The sequence below is a fragment of the Mesoplodon bidens genome, assembly GCF_964165515.1.
Source record: "Mesoplodon bidens genome assembly, chromosome: 18".
Taxonomy (NCBI): Eukaryota; Metazoa; Chordata; class Mammalia; order Artiodactyla; family Ziphiidae; genus Mesoplodon; species Mesoplodon bidens.
Genome location: NC_138175.1, coordinates 46,667,792 through 46,682,566, shown reverse-complemented (window position 1 = coordinate 46,682,566; position 14,775 = coordinate 46,667,792). Strand labels below are relative to the sequence as shown.

General features: G+C 36.6%; 1 long non-coding RNA gene across 1 annotated transcript; it reads right to left on the bottom strand.

Annotated features, from left to right (window-relative positions):
• Positions 1 to 6,850: 6,850 nt before the first annotated feature.
• LOC308606327 lies at positions 6,851 to 8,930 on the bottom strand. The gene is made up of 3 exons (XR_014013801.1): positions 8,793 to 8,930; positions 8,038 to 8,225; positions 6,851 to 7,129 (listed from the first exon to the last, which is right to left on the bottom strand). It is a non-coding gene; the product is annotated as an uncharacterized lncRNA (long non-coding RNA).
• Positions 8,931 to 14,775: the final 5,845 nt, after the last annotated feature.

Below are 14,775 nucleotides of genomic sequence, written 5' to 3'. Positions count from 1 at the left end.
GTTTTCTTTCTGTTGGTGATTTCTAGTTTCAAACGTTGTGGTCAGAAAAGATGCTTGAAGTAATTTCTATCCTCTTCTTTGCTAAGGCTTTTGTGACCTAGTATGTGGTCTATGCTAGAAAACATTCCATGGGTGCTTGAAAAGAATGTGTATTGTTTGTTTTTGTTTTGGATGTAGTGTCCTGTAGATATCAGTGAAGTACAACTGGTTTGTGTCATGTAGGATCTCTCTTGCCTTATTTATTTTCTGTCTGTATGATCCGTCCATTGATGTTAGTGAGGTGTTAAAGTCTCATAATATTATTGCCTTGTCAGTTTCTCCCTCTATGTCTGCATTTGCTGTATATATTTAGGTGCTCCTGTTTTGGGTGTGTACATGTTAACAAATGTAACATCCTCCTCTTGTATTTATCCCTATATCATTATGTAATGCCTTTGTCTTTCTTTGTGGCCTTTATTTTGTTTGATATGGGTATTGCTACCCCCTTTTTCTTTTCTATTTGCATGACATATCTTTATCCATCCCCTTACTTTCAGTCTGTGTCTTTCGCCCTGAAGTGTCTTGTAGGCAGCATTTTGCAGGTTCTTCTTCTTTTTCCCCCAATCTGCCACTCTATGTCTTTTGATTGGAGCATTTAGTCCAATGATGTTTAAAGTAATTATTGATAGGTGTGTATTTATTGCCATTTAATCCTGTTTTGCAGTTGTTTTTGCACTCCTTTTTTTCTGATGATTTTTTTGTGATATGCTTGAGTTCCTTTCTTTTTATTTTATATTTTGTGAATCTATTGTATGTTTTTGCTTTGTAGTTACCATGGAATTCAAGTATGCTGACCCATAACTATATCTACTTGCTTTAAACTGATAATCATTCAAGTTAATCATGTTCTAAAAGATATATATTTTTATATTTCCCTCCTCCCAGACTTTATTTTGATATTCTTTTATATCTTCATGTTTATCCTTTTACTGTTTATTGTAGTTATCACTTTTACAATTTTAAAAATTTATTTTTAATCTACATACTGGGTTATTTAAGTAATCTTCAATCCTTTATATATATTTGCCTTTCCTATTGTGATTTCCCCTTTCCTATAGATTCTATGTAGCAGTATTGGGAGTGTGGGCTGTTGTAGTCAAGACTGCTGCTGAGCTGGGGAATGAGGCATGGGACCAAGGTAAATTAAAATACCACAAAGCTCTGAGATTCACTTGGTTATTTTTTCTTTTCCATTATGGTTTATTACAGGATATTGAATATAGTTCTCTGTGCTATACAGTAGGAACTTGTTGTCTATGCATTCTGTATATAATAGTTTGCATGTGCTAATCCCAAACTCTCAATCCATCCCTCCCCCACCCCACCCCACCCCCTTGGCAACCATAAGTCTGTTCTCTATATCTTCAAGTCTGTTTCTGTTTCATAGATAAGTTCATTTGTAGACTACATATATAAGTGATATCATATGGTATTTGTCTTTCTCACTTCACTTAGTATGATAACACTTGTTTTTTCTTTTTTTTTTTTTTTTTTTTTTTTTTGCTGTACGCGGGCCTCTCACTGCTGTGGCCTCTCCCGTTGCGGAGCACAGGCTCCGGACACACAGGCTCCGCGGCCATGGCTCGCGGGCCCAGCCGCTGCGCGGCACGTGGGATCCTCCGGGATAGGGACACGAACCCGTGTCCCCTGCATCGGCAGGCGGACTCTCAACCACTGCGCCACCAGGGAAGCCCCACTTGTTTTTTCTTGATTCAGCCGTTCTCTGAATGCTGTACACTTTTGATTAGTTACCAGATTTTTGAAAAAGTTGAGTCTGATTTTGTTTTACTTTTGTGGTTGGGTGGACTGCTGTAGTTTCCTACTCTGCTATTTTTCTGTTTAGAGTATTTGTGGGGTCTCATATATTTTTTTAAGAGTTGTTCTAGGCATGACATAATATATATGGTTGTCCCCTGGTACAGTGTATTAATGCCTGGACCCACTGCATATACCAAAATCCACAGATGCCCAATTCCCTACTTACATAAAATGGTGTAGTACTTGCATATAACCTACACACATGCTTGTATACTATAAATTATCTCTAGACTACTTATAATACTTAATAAAATATAAATGTTATGTAAATAGTTGGGAATACAATGTAAATGCTATGTAAATAGTTGCCAGCATGTGGCAAATTTAAGTTTAGCTTTTTGGAACTTTCTGGAATTTTTTTTCAAATATTTTCAACCTGTGGATATGGAACCCACAGACATGGAGGGCCAACTGTACATACTGAAGTATAATGGTTCAACATTTATCCACTGTAAGTGTAGAAACCTTATTTTCCTTTCTTCTCTCTCATTTCTAATTGACTTGAATATTTCTTGAAGACCACATTAGACAGTGTTACGATTTTTGTTTCAACTGTCAAACATAATTAAGGAAAGGAAAGTCTATTTTACCCACAGTTTTGCTCTTATGGTGTTCTGTCTACCTTCCTTGTTTTCCACGATTCTTTAATGTTTCATTTTTGTTTACAGGTATTTCTTTAGGCATTCTTTGGGGGTAGTTTTGTTGGCAACAAGTCCTGGAAGTCATTCTTTGAGGGTATGCCTGTGTTAAAAATCATTTTCATCTGAGGCTGTTCTTGATTTCTCATTTCCTGAACAATATTTTCATTGGTTATGGAAGGTCAGGCTCCCTATTTAGGCACCATTGACATTGTACTGGTAGTGGAGGGGCCCATTAAAGGCTGGACTTCATACTCAACTTTTTCTGACACAATCTGATGGGGACATTGGGGATACTTTTTTTTACAACCTGATAAAGGTCAGAGGGCTAGAGTCTCCATTTGGCCTCTGGTGTCAGTGGTGGGGATAGGGCCACAGATTTTTTGGTGGTGTTTGCCTGAAGTAGAGCAGTTGTTTAAAAGTTTCATGTCTTGTTAGGCTGTCCTTTCCTGTTTCTCTGGTTGGAGAGAATAGGCTTTTCTTGAGACTTTTTTTCAGTCTCTGCACATTAGCATTTCAATTACCAGCTTCTTTGGTTCCAAGTTTGGGATATAAATGAAACCTGTGGAACTCACCCCATGTTGCTCCTTAGGTCCTGTGGTCCCTACCTTCTCTTCATCTTTGAGAGTCATCTTGTATGTTTTATATATAATGTCCAGAGTTTTGAGTTGTTTAGCAGGAAGAACAGGGAAAAGGACATGTATTCCATCTTTTTAGAAACAGAAGTCCCTCTACTGAGTTATTTTCACAAAAACATTTAAATAACTTGCGTAATCTCTAGTAGATTCTGTTTTGGGGATATAGTATATATGTTCACATCATTTTGAGGATGCTATTCATACTTTAAAGTCCTGTTCTGTTTATTCTACTGGTAGTATTTCCAGTTGGTTAGCTTTGTTTCTCTATTATGTGAGAATCAACTTTTATCAAATGTTTGGTAATTCTGACATATACTCAGTTTTACACTTGAGGATCCTTTTGATGTAATCTGCTCCAGGGCAGGACTAGGATGTGCTGCCTTAATTTGTACTCTGATTTGTTTTTAGAGAGAGACAGGCTAGCAGGAGGGCTGCTGTGGTACAAAATTCCTTGCCAGCTAGTCCTAAGTATAGGCATGCTCCTGTTTTTTCCAGAATAATACCAGTCAGTAGCCTCTCACATTCTCCCAGAAGCAAACAATAGTACTTACTAACTAGTTTAAGAAAGGGTGATATGCTAGGTGAAATTACTTCTCCCAGCAATCTCACTGTTGCCACTGTCTCCACTCATGCTCCTTGTGACAAACCCTAGACATAGATCACATTATGCCACACTTACTTTTTAAACTGTGGTGTATATTCTCTCGTGTTCTGGTCTTAGGTCATCTGGTTTCCTTAGATGATCTAATGCCAAGTATTTCAGGTATTTTCTGATATTCACCAGAAGTTATTTAGATTTTCAGGAGCTGCCTATACGTGGTATGTATTGTATGTATAATAGTCCCAGCACCATTTATTAAAATCTAAACAAAAACATTGAAGTGCCTTTGTTTTGGCGGTTGTTTTCAAGAAACTATTATAAAGAATTAAATTTAAATCCTTATGTCTAGAGTGTGTATAGGCATGTGTATATACATACAATACATTCCATCAAATATAAAATGTTTTGATACTGGAACACTGTTGATCTCACTAGAAAATACCAATGAAAGCTTTTCATACACATAAAAAATCCTGGTTGGTATTTACTTGAAAGTAATTACAGGATGCCACTGATTGTTAAATTATATCACCTTCAAAATGTTAAAATGAGAAAGCACTTTTTCATTTTGAGAAATCAGGACAATATCAGTGATAGTAAGGCTAAGAGAATGAATCTAGAAGATAAAAGAGAATTGATCAAGTTCTGTTTTCAATCATTTAAGCTACATATGTACATAATTAGAAATTTCCAATGCTGGTTTATTTCAAATAAATGAGAATTTACTGCATAATGCTTTTATATCATTTTGCTGACAAATATTCTATTTAGCTTTTTGCCTTTTCTATTTAATTAGAACTCATCTAGAATTTGCCTTTTAATAACTATTCTCTAGTTTTGTCATCTGGATTACATCAGTCATGCAGCATGAACTGGGAAAATTCTCCTTGAAGTTTTTATCCAAGGAGCTAACAGATTGTAAGTGCTGGCTTATAAAAAGGAGCTTTTTGGCTAAATTTAACTTTCCCACTCATTAATGGTCTTTCAGGCTTGATTATGTTTTATCAATTTCAATAACGTTCACTTTCTAGACAATAATTCATTAACTGAGATTTTGTATATATTGAAATAAATTTACATAATATTTCCTCACAAAGAAGAACATCAGTATCTGTGTTAATAATATCCCTATTGTTATTCATGCTGCTATAATTGTGTCATTTTTCTTTTCTTTCCTTTTATCAAATTGGGAAAAATTGGGTAAGTCTACGAGTGTTTTTTAAAATTAATTTCTAATTTAAACTGGAAAAATTGGGTAAGTCTACGAGTGTTTTTTAAAATTAATTTCTAATTTAAATTGCATTAACTACTTCCTTCTGTTAGCATTCATTTTATTTTGTAATTTTTTAACTTTTTCACTTGAATACTTATTTTTTCAAGTTTTATCAAGTGCCTAATATATGAGAAAGACATTGGAATAGGTGCTGAGGTGTGAGATAACAAAAAGTCCCATCCCTTAATTTTAGTTTCCTGTATGCATCAAAGGATGTTAATTTCACACTGAGTAGAGGTTTGGCTACATCTCACAAATTTTTAAATACAGACGTATCAGTACCAGTCCTTTCTGAATGGCTTATAATTTAAAATTTGACTTTCAGTTTAACCTATTACTTGTTTTATACATATAGATTATTATACATTTCTAAGAGGAGGTGCAAATTATTACCCAATTACTTACTAATTGCAAAAAAATAAGATAGTTTTATAATGAGAGATCTGGCAGTCACAGATACCTGTGAAGTGTTCTTGCTAAAAATGTTTAACAATATGCAAATCAAGCTTCTACTTAAGTTCTAATTTAGAAACAGTGTAACAAGATGAACAACATTATGAGGAAATAAATTTGACAAACCAAGAACTCAAGACATTCTAAGACAACTGTGATGGACTCTTCAAAAAAACATAACCATGAAACAAAGATGAGGGAGTGCTGTTCAGTTTAAAAGTGACATAACCACTAACATGTATGAGCCTGGAGAGTGAATCCTTGTTAAAAGATATTCTTGAGACTATTAGGGAAAATTAAATATGGACTGAATATTAGAATGTATAGAATTTTTAAGGTATGATTGTAATATTTTGGTAATATATATTATCCTAACTTCTAGGATACAAACTGATTTATTGAGGGTAAAGTGATATAATGTTTACAATTTATTCTTAAATGGTACAGCAAAAATTATATTTTATAGAAAAATGAAGCAAATATACAAAGTGTAAATTTTCAAATCTAGGTGAAGGGTAAATGGATGTTCATTATAGAACGCGTTCTATGTTTTTGTCAGAAATTTTTCATAATAAAGTTGGTAAATATTTTCTAGGCAGTTTGCTCTTTGTTATCCTTTTAACTTCTAAATTATTGGTAAAATCCTTCATACCATTCCCTGATGTTTCACCAGCTATATTCTTAATATTCTCACACTCACTAAATCCTTAGGGTTAGTTTTCAGCTCTAATTTTCTGGTAGAACTTAAGCAATGAAGTCTGCATTTGATCTTTACATGTTCTTTATATTCTTATGGATTTTATCAAAGATGAATTTCCTGAAATACATTAAGTGATGAATGGCTTTCTAAATTTGTTACCTTCATTATGTCTTTATATTAAGAAACTCACTAGTATAATGTTGATAATAATAAAAATAATCATATCTATTATTCACTCAAAGGAGTTTTTTGGCCAGGTACTTTTTGCAAAATTGTACATGTTATAAACTATCAACCACACTTTTAGGTGGGTACCATTTTATACATGACACACAGAAGGGTAAATGTGTTGCCCACTATCACACAGATAGTAAAGGCAATGATGATAAATATATGTCATTGATTAAAAACTTCCCCACAATTATTTTGATGACAAGTTGAAATTATAATGGACTATTCATAGTTCAGGCATACAAAAATGTAATCTGGCAGACACTGAGGATCTGGTCTGAGACACATTCATGCATCACTGAGAACTTGAATTTTCTCTGAATTGTATTAAACTCAAGGACAGCACCAGCTGTTTTCAAAACAGTATTTGCTAGCAGCTGCTAGTTGCAACCTTGTAGTTTAAAAGTCTCCCACCCCGACATAATTATGTAATCATTGTGAACCCCAAAGCATCCTTGTTTAACAAGCACCCTTACCTCTTGCCAGCTCACATCCTAATTCTTGACAACTTATGTAACTTTGCAGTTTTTTACCTTTTTAAGCCTACCCCATTTTATAGTCCAGCAGAACACAATTTGAGTACTTTCTTGGGTTTGTGTTTCTTGGGCTGCAGTTCAACAAACCCCAAATAAAAGCGCTTTTTTCCTTTCTTTTTTTTTTTTCCTTCAACCAGGTCTCTGTTCTTGGAATTCTTGGTTAACAGTTACAATAACAGGTTTATTTCCTAATACGAACTTCCTAAAATTTAAGAAGGATTGAGAGGTATTAGAAGGCTATTACACACTTATTAAATTAACATGTCTGGAAAGAGTCACATTCACAGAATTTCTTTCTGGCATGAATATTTTGCTATTCTGTAAACAGAAAATGACATGGAAAGGCTTTCCTATATTCTGTTACATTATGAATTTTCTGATGCCAATAAAGATGTGAATGTTGTCTAAAGACCTTCCTACATAACTTATAGGGTTTCTCAGCAGTATGAAAACTCTGATGTTCAGTAAAGTATGAATTAAGTCTAAAGGCCTTCCCATGTTCTTTACACTCACAGGATTTCTCACCAGTATGAATTCTTTGATATGGTCTAAGGTCTCCACTACGACTAAAGGCCTTTCCACATTCCTTACATTCATAGGGTTTTATACCGTATGAATTTTCTGCTGTTGAGTCAACTGTCCACATCAACTAAAGGCCTTATCACATTCTTTACGTACATAGAGTTTTAAACCAGAATGAATTCTCAGATGTTCTTTTAGGTTTGTTCTACGAATAAAGGCCTTTCCACATTCTTTACATTCATAGGGCTTTTCACCAGTGTGAATTATCTGATGCTCAGTAAAATAGAAACTAAATTTAAAGGCCTTCCCACATTCTATACATTTGTAGGGTTTCGCATCAGTATGAATTTTCTTATGTACACCAGCTTGAGAATATACTCCCACAAGTCTTCCCACATTCCTTATCATATGATTTCTTACCAGTATGCATTCTATGATGTACTCTAAGGTTGCCATTACAACTAAAAGCCTTCCCACATACCTTACAGTCAAAAGGTTTTATACCAGTATGAACTGTTTTATGTCAATTAAACTGTTCACACACACTAAAGGTTTTTTCATATTGCTTACATTCATAAGGTTTCTTACCTATATGTATTCTTCTGTGTTCAGCGAGGTAAAAATCAAGTCTAAAGGCCTTCCCACATTCCTTAACAATCACAGGGCTTCTTGCCTGTATGAATTTTCTGCTGACAGGTAAGTTGACCACATGCACTAAAAGTTTTCCCACATTCCTTACATTCACAGGGTTTCTTGCCTGTATGAATTTTCTGATGCTGTGTAAGGAAAAAAAAACAAGCAGAAAAGCTTTTCCACAATCTTGACGTTCATAGGGTTTCTCACCAGTATGAAATCTCTGATGCAGAGTAAGCTGATAGCTACAACTAAAGACCTTCCCATATACATTACATTCATAGAGTTTCTCACCAGTATGAATTTTCTGATGTACACACACTTAGACACTTTTTTTTTTTTTTGGCCACACTGTGTGGCTTGTGGGATCCTAGTTCCCTGACCAGGGATTGAACCTGGGCCCACGACAGTGAAAGCACCGAGTCCTAACCACTGGACGGCTAGGGAACTCCCGATAGACACTATTAAAGGTATTCCCACATTCTTTACAATCAAAAGTTTATCACCAGAATGAATTTTCTCATGTTGAACAAAATGTGAGCCACAACTAAAGGGTTTTCCACATTCCCTATATTCATAAAGTTTCTGACTATTATGAATTCTCTGATTCAGAGTAAAAGATGAATGTTTTCTACATGTTGGCATGTTATAGATGATTTTCATTTGACTGAAATATCTATCTCAAGGTCCCTGTTGACCCTCAAACTCACTTCTGCTCTGCCACTCATTTCTCAAAATAGATCCTTTAAGACAAGGAATTTTACTTCCTCCTATTATCTTCCATCGGGAAAAACTGATTTCATAAATGTCCTTCTCTGGAGATAACTTCTTGGTCTTATACCTGGAGAGTAAACCTAAAAGAAAACAAAAAAGCAAACAAAGATTACTTTCTAGCAGCCAGCAAAACCTACAGTTTCTATCTTAAAAATAGGATACAAAATGAAAACAATTCTTGAAAAGAAATAACTGGCTTAAAGAACTTTCAATATAATTAGGTCATTTTAAGTCAAAACAATATGAGCTGAGAAAATAATGAGAGATTATGTAAGATTGTGGTGATTTGAAATTTAGGTGTCAATCAGAATAATCTGGAGAGCTTCTTACAAGTACAGCTATTTGGGTACCACCCCAGACCAAGGTGAATCAAATCTAAAGGATTAATTGGGCATCTACATGTTTAATAACTTCACAAGATGATTCCAATATAAATCAAAGTTTAGGAGTTCCCATTTAATAATATTAATAATTTCCTTTACTCTTAGAATAAAATCCAAACATGTTACCATAGAATATAATATGGCCTTTGCTTACCTAAAGACTTCTTTGGAAGAAACTGTCCTCTTTACTCTCTTAGGACACTTGCTACTGTTCAGCTCCTAGATTATGCCCACAACCTTTCCATTTCATACAGCTTTTTACAGGCTATTTCATCTCCTAAGAATCACCTCTCCTGGGCTCAATGAAAGGCTGACTATTCATCCTTTCATCTTAGGTTAAACATTTTGTGCAAAGAAATGCTTGCCCTGCTGACTATAAGTAGATCCATGTTTATTCTCAATAACAACATCATGATTCTTTTCTTCATGTCACAGTTTTCAACACATATACATGAATTTTCACTTTGCTTTGCTGTTTCTGATTCCCAAACCATCCCAAAGGAAGATATAATTCCTATTTCATTCAAAATAAATAAATTCACCAGGACATAGCAGGTGTTAAATGATTAACTTTAGAATAAAATGATAACTGTCAAACTATGATACTAGAAGAAAATACTACAAAGTCACTGTAATGCAGTTGAATATCATAATAATCACTTAAATAATTCCACAACACTCAAAAGACATTTCTCCCTACCTCTAATCTCTCATATTTTACTGCAGTGATTAAGTGCACTTTTTCCTACTTTACTTCTTATATATATATAGAAACTAAAGGAAATTCAAGGTAGCTCAGCCAAATGTGTAAAAGGAAAAAGGTCCTTGTTTTACCTAATAATTCTCTAAGCAGTTATCCAATCAAACAGAGATGTCTCCACCAATATTGTTCATTCCCTGCTGTGCATAGAGATGTGTATAATTAACATATATTCAGTTGAGTTTTACTATTATTCAACCCTCCTGGATGCTCAGTCTGCTTACTTCATAACATTTCACAGATTTCCCTTCTATCCCTTTACATCTAGAACCAACCATTCTTATTCTTTATGGAAAAGTATCTGAATGATTTTTAGATATTATAGCAGTTATGTATCATATTGAACAGTTATTTAAAAACTGAACAAGGAGACTATAATTTTGGAGAGAGCAGAGTAAGTGAATGGTATGAGGAAATTGGGGAAACTAGGAGTGTCAGAGAATCTATTAAAAAGGATATTTGGGATAAAACCTGGAGGGTGGCAATCTAGATAAAAGAAGAGCCTATGAAAAATCTAAATAGTGGATGTAAGGTTCAATTTGAAATGAATGGAGAAGAAATTTTCTGTGATTACAGTATAAGTATAAAAATGGAGGGAGTTTGAAACAAAACAATCTCTGAACATAACAATAAAAATTTAAAAAATAACAGCAAAAAATTAAAAGCTTTTCTATTTGTAAACAATGTACTTAACTAAGCAACTGTTGTTTCAATGAGGAAATACAAATTAAAATATCAGGGACTTCCCTGGTGGTCCAGTGGGTAAGACTCTGTGCTCCCAATGCAGGGGGCCTGGGTTCGATCCCTGGTTGGGGAACTAGATCCTGCATGCATGCCACAACTAAGAGTTTGCGTGCTGCAACGAAGATTCTGTGTGCCACAACTAAGACCCGGCACAGCCTAAATAAATAAATAAATATTAAAAACAATTAAGATATCAGACTTTATAGAAAATTTTGATGACAAAAATAACATCAGAATGGATAGCATACCAATTTAGTGCTCAGAAAAAAAGTCAAAGACTTAAATGGTTATATTAACCTAAATATAAGACTGAACTAAGCACCCTACAAAAAGATAGAAAAGGAATGTAAGCTGAAGTAAAGCGAAAGAAAAGAATAAAGACAAAAATGTAATCAAAAAATAGAAAAAGATGGGATAAACATAAAATAGCTCATTCTTAAAAACAAATCAGTAAGAGAAATAAATCCTTGGCCTACCTAATAAAGAAAAAAGAGGAAGAGAAAACTTTTAAATGACAAAGGGGAAATGTCTAAAAGAATATATGTTTTTAATTATGCAAGATTATTTTGTAAATAAATTTTAATCTATATGTGAAAGTTTTTTTTCTTTTTTTTTTTTTAGGAAAAGAACTGATCAAAACCAACTCTAAAAAAGATCAAGTGTTGGGCTTCCCTGGTGGTGCAGTGGTTGAGAGTCAGCCTGCCAATGCAGGGGACACGGGTTCATGCCCCGGTCCGGGAAGATCCCACATGCTGCGGAGCGGCTAGGCCCGTGAGCCATGGCCGCTGAGCCTGCACGTCCAGAGCCTGTGCTCCACAATGGGAGAGGCCACAACGGTGAGAGGCCCGCATACCACAAAAAAAAAAAAAAAAAAGATAAAGTGTAAATAGACCAACTTCTCTGAAAAAACAGAGAAGCCTGTCAACGAATTATTCCCTAGGAAAGGTAAAAGTAATGCACATTCCTATCGTCCAAAATGTGGTCTTTTAGTATTATTCCCTACTAATATCAACCTGAGCTCTTTGGAGAATTTGCAGATTCCTAATCTAAAGCAAGGAAGGTATGTGTGTCCATGATTTCTTGTGCCAAAAAGTAAGGAAGATTGCACAGATTAGTGAGTGCTGTCAAAATAACACAGGAAACAGCTTAAGAAGCAAGCCAGGCTAACAGTGAGACAACAGGAGCAAGAGCGAGGGAGGGAGATGGATGATCATTTACTGAAATGCATTTAATCAATGAAAATCAATGAATATATATATACGTGAAAGAGCATTTCCAATGTCAGCAAGGTGGCTATTTAAATAACTCTGTACTTGGAAAGTTGATAGTTCAAAAGGAAAAAACAAGCACATTTTCTGCTTTTCTAAATTAAGAACTACTGTTCATCAAAGTCATCAATAAGAGAGTAAAAGGTAAGCCATCATATGCAAGATATTATATATGAAATACACCCAACCCTAGTTTCTTTGGAGTACTTGTGGATTTCTGATCTGAAGCAGAGAAGGTATGAGTTGAGTCCAGGATTTCCTGTACCAAAAAAGCAAGGAAGATTTCAAAGATTAATGGGTGATGGGTAGATTAATGCATGGAGATATAGGTATACATATATAGGGATAGCTATACATAGATATTATTTAGCTATATAGATATAGATATATCTCAACTTGTATCCAGAATAAAAAATCAACTCCTAAAAACCAGTAAGAAAAAACCCAGCCAACCAAATAGAACACTGTGTGGAAGACTTCAATGGGCATTTCTTAAGAGGGTATCCAAATAGTCAACAAAAATAAAGCAGTACTGCAATTTTCAGGGAAATGTGAATTAAAACACATTGCTACCAACTACTCAACAGAATGGCTAAAATGAAAAGATGGGAGAGAAACAATATCAAATGCCTTTAAGGTTGCATAACAAGAAGAATTCTCTTATACACTAATAGTGGGAATGCATGCTAGCACAACTGCTTAGGAAAACTGAAAGTATCACAGTTCAACATGTATATCCAGTGTCACCAAATTCCACTCCTAAGTAGACACTTAATAAAAATTTGTAAATATACTCCTTGTTACTCAAATGTGATCTCAACAGATTTCCAATCTGTGCACTTTCCATCCAGTGTGAGACAGGACATCCAGGAAAGGTCCTTCCTAGCACTGAGGGAGAAAAGGCTGCTGAACCAGGAAAAACCTGACTCTTGATCAGCGATGCTTTCAGAGAAAGATCTTTTATTTTTTTAACTGAAGTACAGTTGATTTACAATGCTGTGTTAGAGAGAGAAAGATCATGATCAAAAGGGGAAAATGTGAAAATTAACAAACAATTTAAAAAGGAGTTGGGAGGCCAGAAGGTGGAGTTCTTAAAACCAACCACTCATGTCAATTGCATACTCAATAGGAAGAGAGGTACTTTGCATCTCCAACAGGAAGAAGGATACTACTTTACTACCAAGTAGGAGGATGAATTTTTCCTTTCCTGGCAACAGCCCAGCCAGTGAGCGACTGTCACAACTCAGCCAATAAAAGGCCACTCACTTCAAACTCCTAGTTTCCTCCAATGAACTCTTCGTAATAGCCACTCCCACTCCCGCTTCTCCTCTATAAAACAAAAGAAAAAAACTCTCTCCTTTGGACTTGCCTGTGGTTTGCCATAGATTGCATGTCCTGAATCGCAATTCTTTGCTGTTCCCAAATAAACCCATTTTGCTGGTAAAATAACTGGCTGACATATTGTTTTAGGTAAACAATTGGAAGACTAATCATCATAAAGATGTTAGTTCATTAAGAAATGTAATGTAAGGCCAATTAGAATATAACAAGAGGAGGAGCTTCAAGATGGCAGAAGAGTAAGACATGGACATCATCTTCCTCCCCACAAATGCATCAGAAATACATCTACATGTGGAACAGCTCCTATAGAACACCTACTGAATGCTGGCAGCAGACCTCAGACTGCCCAAAAGGCAAGAAACTCCCCCACATATCTGGTAGGGCAAAAGAAAAAAGAAAAAACAGACACAAAAGAATAAGGATGGGACCTGCACCAGTGGGAGGGAGCCATGAAGGAGGAAAGGTTTCCACACACTAGGAAGCCCCTTCGCCAGCGAAGACGAGGGGTGGGCAGGGGGGGGAAGCTTCAGAGCCATGGAGGATAGCGCAGCAACAGGGGTGCGGAGGGCAAAGCAGAGAGATTCCTGCACAGAGGATCGGTGCCGACCAGCACTCACCAGCCCGAGAGGCTTGTCTGCTCACCCGCCGGAATGGGTTGGGGCTGGGAGCTGAGGCTCTGGCTTCAGGGGGATCCCAGGGAGAGGACCGGTGTTGGCTGCGTGAACACAGCCTGAAGGGGCTAGTGTGCCACAGCTAGCTGAGAGGGAGTCTGGGAAAAAGTCTGGAGCTGCCAAAGAGGCAAGAGACTTTTTCTTGCCTCTTTGTTTCCTGTTGCGCGAGAAGAGGGGATTAAGAGTGCCACTTAAAGGAGCTCCAGAGACTGGCACAAGGCGCAGCTATCAGCGCGGACCGCAGAGATGGGCATGAGACGCTAAAGCTGCTGCTGCAGCCAGCAAGAAGCGTGTGTGCAAGCACAGGTCACTATACACATTTCCGCTCCCGGGAGCCCGTGCAGCCCGCCACTGCCAGGGTCCCGTGATCCAGGGACAACTTCCCCAGAAGAACACACGGCACGCCTCAGGCTGGTGCAACGTCACGCCTGCCTCTGCCACCGCAGGCTTGCCCTGCTCTCTGTACCCTGCCCTCTCCCTGGCCTGAGTGAGCCAGAGCCCCCGAATCAGCTGCTCCTTTAACCCCGTCCTGTCTGAGTGAAGAACAGACACCCTCAGGTGACCTACACGCAGAGGCGGGTCCAAATCCAAAGCTGAACCCCACGAGCTGTGCAAACAGAGAAAGGGAAATTTCTCCCAGCAGCTTCAGGGGCAGCGGATTAAATCTCCACAATCAACTTGATGTACCCTGCATCTGTGGAATACCTGAATAGACAACAAATCATCCCAAATTGAGGAGGTAGACTTTGGGA